We start from the raw sequence: 5,865 nt of genomic DNA on the forward strand, positions 1-5,865 counted from the left end.
TTCTTTTTCTGCATAATTCAAGTTTTTTTACTGATTTTCACCTTCAATTTGTTTGCAATTGTTCTTTGAATTGGATCAAGGAAGGCAGTGAGATCTAGACTTGGTTTTCTAGTCTCTTGACCCCTGAGATCTTGCATTTTCTTTTGATTCATCTGCTGAATGCTTCTTCAAGCTAATTTACTTTTTTGTTTGAGATTTATTTCAATTCAAGTCATCTTCTACTCTTCTACTTGTTGCAATTTACTCTTCTTTGTTTAAATTCTGCAATCCCAGCTCCCTAAACCCTTTAATATTCAAGTAATTTACATTTCTTGCACTCTAAGTTTCTATCATTTACTTTACTTGTTCTTTAAGATTCAGCACTTTTACTTCCTTAGCTCTTTAATTTACTGCAATTCTTCCCTCTCTCTTTATATTTCATGCAATTTAGCTTCTGTCAGATACAAATCACTCATATCAATTCTTGTTTGATTAACTAAATCAACCACTAAACTAAAATTGCTCAATCCTTCAATCCCTGTGGGATCGATCTCACTTCCGTGAGTTTTTATTACTTGATGCGACTCGGTACACTTGACGGTGAGTTTTGTGTTGGATCGTTTTTCACACATCAAGTTTTTGGCGCCGTTGCCGGAGATTGAAATTGATTGACAATAATTAAGTGAGGTGGTGATCTAGATTAAGCATTTTTTGTCTTTATGTCTATTTTGAACTAACCCATTAACTGTTTGAATTTTTGCCTAAGCTAACCAAAACTTCATTCTAGCAATAGATTGAAGTGATATTGGTTTTCTGGTTTTGTGTGTTTTTTGTTTTTTGTTTGTATGTCAGGTACAAGGAGAGCTATACCTACCTTTTGTGAACAAGATGAAAGAACTCTCAGAAGGATAAGAAGAGAAGCTAGAGGAAAGGCTGTTGTTGGAGAGGAAGATTCTGAGGAGGAATACCACGAAATGGAAGGGGATCCCTCTAATTCCAATCCTCCAGAAGGAGTGGTCAACAACAATCCACCATAGAGGAGAGTATTGGTCTCTTATACATTTGCAAATCCTAGACATTATGGGAGTAGCATTCTTACCCCTAATGTCAATGCAAATAACTTTGAATTGAAGCCACAACTCATCACATTGGTCCAAAACAACTGCACTTTTGGAGGAATGCCACTTGAAGATCCAAACCAACACTTATCCACTTTCCTGAGGATTTGTGATACTGTCAAATCTAATGGTGTGCATCCTGACATCTACAAGCTGTTGTTATTCCATTCTCCCTCAGAGACAAAGCCACTCAATGGCTAGAAATATTTTCAAGAGAGAGCATCAACACTTGGAAAGATCTGGTGAGTAAGTTTCTTGCCGAATTTTACCCACCTCAGAGGATTATTAGATTGAAGACTGAAGTGCAAACATCACATAATTGGATGCTGAAACTCTATATGAGGCATGGGAGAGATATAAGGCTTTGCTCAGAAAATGTCCACCAGACATGTTCATTGAGTGGGACAAGCTTCAAAACTTCTATGAAGAACTCACTTTGAAGGCTCAGGAGGCATTGGATCACTCAGCTGGAGGCTCCTTGCAATTGATGAAGACTGCAGATGAGGCCCAAAATCTCATTGATATGGTGGCAAACAATCAATATTTTTTTGCCCACCAAAGGCAACGCCAACCATCACAGAGGAAAGGAGTGCTAGAGTTGGAAGGAGTAGACACAATCCTAGCTCAACACAAAGTGATGCAGCAGCAAATTCAGCAACAATTTGAACAAATGGCTAAGAGAATTGATAGCTTACAAGTTGTATTAGTGAATGTCACAAGCCAACCATCAACCCCTTGGGGGCAGAATGAAGAGAATCAAGAAGATCAACAGTAAGAACAAATTTAATATGTGCACAACCAAGGTTCTAGATCAAGTGAAGTTTATGGTGACACTTATAACCTATCCTGGAAGAACCACCCAAATTTTAGATGGGGAGATAGCCACAACCAGAACCAGCAACCATGGCAAAGGAATCCAAATCAAAACACTTCAAGAAACAACCAAAACTACAACCAGCAGAACACTAACCAAAACTCCTACAGAAAACCCCAAAATAACTACCCCACCTCTAACCATTATCCATCCAATAACCAAATCACCAACCAAAACACTTACCATCAACCCTCAACACCCCACAACCAACTAGTCTCACAAGACTCTCAGAGGATTACCAACTTGGAGATGTTAATGGAGAAAATGATGAAGCACCAAGAGATGACAACCAAGAATCAGGAAGCTTCCATGAAGAATATGAAAAGGCAGATTGGACAGCTTTCCAAGCAAATTGAAGTTAAAAGGCCATCAAGCTCATTACCAAGCGACACAATTCCTAATCCAAAAGAAGAGTGCAAAGCTATACAGCTAAGGAGTGAAAAGACATTGGTGGACAACAAAGAAGCAACCAAGAAGCCTATGGAAAGCGACAAAGAACCAACAGAGAAAGAGGAAGCTAGCAACAAGGATATGACAACAAGTAGGCATAATCCAGAGAAGCTCAAAGAGAAGGACAACCAGCCACACAATTCAAAGGAAGAACTAACCCAAGGACAGAAGCAAGTGGGGAAAACTTTCACACCCCCATTGCCATATCCCCAAAGATTCAACAAAGAAGCAAAGGATTAACACTTTCATAAGTTCCTTGAGACTTTCAAGAAGTTGGAGATAAACATTCCTTTGGCTGAGGCATTGGAGTAGATGCCTCTGTATGCCAAATTTTTAAAAAAGCTTATCAACAAGAAGAGAAGTTGGTTGGAGAAGGAGACCGTGCTACTCACTGAGGAATATAGTGCTGTGATTCAAAAGGAAATTCCACCAAAGCTTAAAGATCCAGGGAGCTTTGTAGTTTCATGCACCATAGGCAAAATGACATTAGATAAAGCTCTTTGTGATCTTGGTGCTAGTATCAACTTAATGCCCCTATCCATGATGAGGAAATAGAAGAACTCAAACCCACCAGGATATCATTAGTAATGGCTGATAGATCAATCAAGACACCCAATGGAATTATGGAAAATCTCTTAGTAAAGGTTGGGGAGTTTATCTTTCCTGCGGATTTCGTAATTTTGGATACCGAAGAGGAAGGAAACAATTCTATCATCCTGGGAAGACCATTTCTAGCTACGGCAAGAGCTATCATCGATGTGGAAAAGGGAGAAATGATCTTCAGGGTGTACAATGAGCACATGGTCATAAATGTATTCAAGTCAATGCAACACCTTCCTGAGTAAGAGGACTACTTGAGAGTGGATATGATAGAGAGCTTAGTGGAAGAAATGTTGGAAGATAATCATCATGATCGAGAAGAGGAGAGGAATCAAGAGACAACAGAGGAACAAGCAGCTGAGATCTCTATTGAAAAAGAAGTGAAACAAGACAAGAAAAAAGAAGGGCCAAAACAAGAACTGAAGTCGCTACCCACTCATCTTAAATATGCATTCCTTGGCACATCAGAAAGCTTCCCAGTGATCATCAATTCTTCCTTGACTAAAGGAGAAGATGGAGAACTCCTTATTGTACTTAAAGCTCACAAAGATGCTTTAGGATGGACCATTGACGACCTGAAAGGCATCAGCCCTGCAGTGTGTATGCATAAGATCCTCTTGGAGGACAATTCCAAACCAGTGGTTCAACCTCAGAGGAGGCTAAAACCTACAATGAAGGAAGTTGTCTAGAAGGAAGTAATGAAGTTGTGGAATGCATGGATAATCTATCCTATCTCTGACAGTTTATGGATAAGCCCAGTTCAAGTGGTACCAAAGAACGGTGGGATGACAGTTATTGTTAATGAGAAGAATGAACTCATTCCCACAAGAACTGTGACAGGATGGAGGATGTGTATTGACTATAGGAGGCTGAATGATGCCACACGCAAAGATCACTTTCCTCTCTCCTTCATTGACCAAATGCTTGAAAGATTGGCTGGCCATTCTTATTACTGCTTCCTAGGTGGATATTCTGGGTACAATCAGATAGTGGTAGATCCAAAGGACCAGGAAAAGACCTCCTTCACATGTCCATTTGGAGTCTTCGCCTATAGAAGGATGCCATTTGGGCTATGCAATGCTCCAGCCACCTTCCAGAGGTGTATGCTCTCCATCTTCTCAGATATGGTTGAAAAATTCTTAGAGGTCTTCATGGACAATTTCTCTGTTTTTGGTGACACTTTCAGTGCCTGCTTGCATCATCTTACCCTTGTCTTGAAATGGTGCCAAGAAACTAATCTGGTTTTAAATTGGGAGAAGTGCCATTTCATGGTGCCTGAAGAAATTGTTCTTGGTCACAAAGTTTCAAGAAAAGGGATAGAAGTTAACAAAGCAAAGGTAGAGATCATAGAGAAGCTCCCTCCACCAACTAATGTGAAATCTGTTAGAAGTTTCTTAGGGCATGCGGAATTTTATAGAAGGTTTATCAAGGATTTTTCAAAAATAGCCAAACCTTTAAGTAATTTGTTGATGGTTGATAATCCTTTTGTTTTTGATGAAAGTTGCTAGCATGCCTTTGAAACTTTAAAAAACAGACTCACAACTGCACCAATCATCACACCCCCAGATTGGAAAATGCCTTTTGAACTCATGTGTGATGCAAGTGACATTGCAATTGGTACTGTGTTGGGACAAAAGAAGGGAAATTTGCATCATGTCATATATTATGCAAGTAAGGTGTTGAATAAGGCTCAAAAGAATTACACCACAACAGAGAAGGAGTTATTGACTGTGGTTTATGCATTTGATAAGTTTAGATCAAACTTGATAGGATCCAAAATTGTAGTCTATACTAACCATGTTGCCCTTAAGTATTTAATGTCAAAACAGGAGGCTAAACCAAGGCTTATCAAGTGGATATTGCTCCTACAAGAGTTTGATATTGAAGTAAAAGACAGGAAGGACAGTGAGAACCAAGTTACTGACCACTAATCAAGGTTGCCACAAGACACAATTCATGAAGCCACCCATCCAGTAAATGAAAACTTTCCAGATGAACACCTCTTGCAGATTCAACAAGCACCTTGGTTTCCTGACATAGCAAATTACAAAGTGGGAAGGAAGATACCTCAAGAATTCTCCAAGCAACAGGTGAAAAAGCTAATCAATGAAGCAAGGAAGTTCTTGTGGGATGAACTTTTCTTATTCAAAAGATGCTCTGATGGAGTAATTAGGAGTTGTATCCCTGAAGATGAAATGAGAGATATATTGTGGCATTGCCATGGTTCAGCTTATGGTGGACACTTTGGACCAGAAAGAACAGCTGTAAAGATACTGCAGAGCGATTTCTATTGGCCAACTATCTTCAAGGATGCTAGAGAGTTTGTCCACCAATGTAATGAATGCCAAAGAGCTAGAGGATTGACAAAAAGGAATGAGATGCCTCAAAATTTCATTCTAGAAGTGGAGTTATTTGACCTTTGGGGCATTGATTTCATGGGACCCTTTCCCCCTTCCTACTCTTTCAAATACATTTTGGTGGCAGTAGAGTATGTTTCAAAGTGGGTGGAAGCCATAGCCACAACCACCTGTGATACACAGATTGTCCTCCAATTCCTCAAGAAGCATATCTTCACTAGATATGGAGTGCCTAAGGGTCTTGTCAGTGACGGTGGTGGTCATTTTTACAACAAACAGATGGAGAAATTCCTCCACAAATATGGAGTAATTCATAAAGTAGCCACACCATATCACCCTCAGACTAATGGCCAGGCTGAATTGGCAAATAGGGAGTTGAAGAAAATCCAAGAGAAAACAGTAGGAAGCACAAGAAAAGATTATGCCAAGAAGCTAGAAGATGCACTCTAGGCATACAGGACAGCATTTAAAATACCTATTGGAAAGT

Source organism: Arachis duranensis, chromosome 2 (genome assembly GCF_000817695.3).
Source record: "Arachis duranensis cultivar V14167 chromosome 2, aradu.V14167.gnm2.J7QH, whole genome shotgun sequence".
Classification (NCBI taxonomy): domain Eukaryota; kingdom Viridiplantae; phylum Streptophyta; class Magnoliopsida; order Fabales; family Fabaceae; genus Arachis; species Arachis duranensis.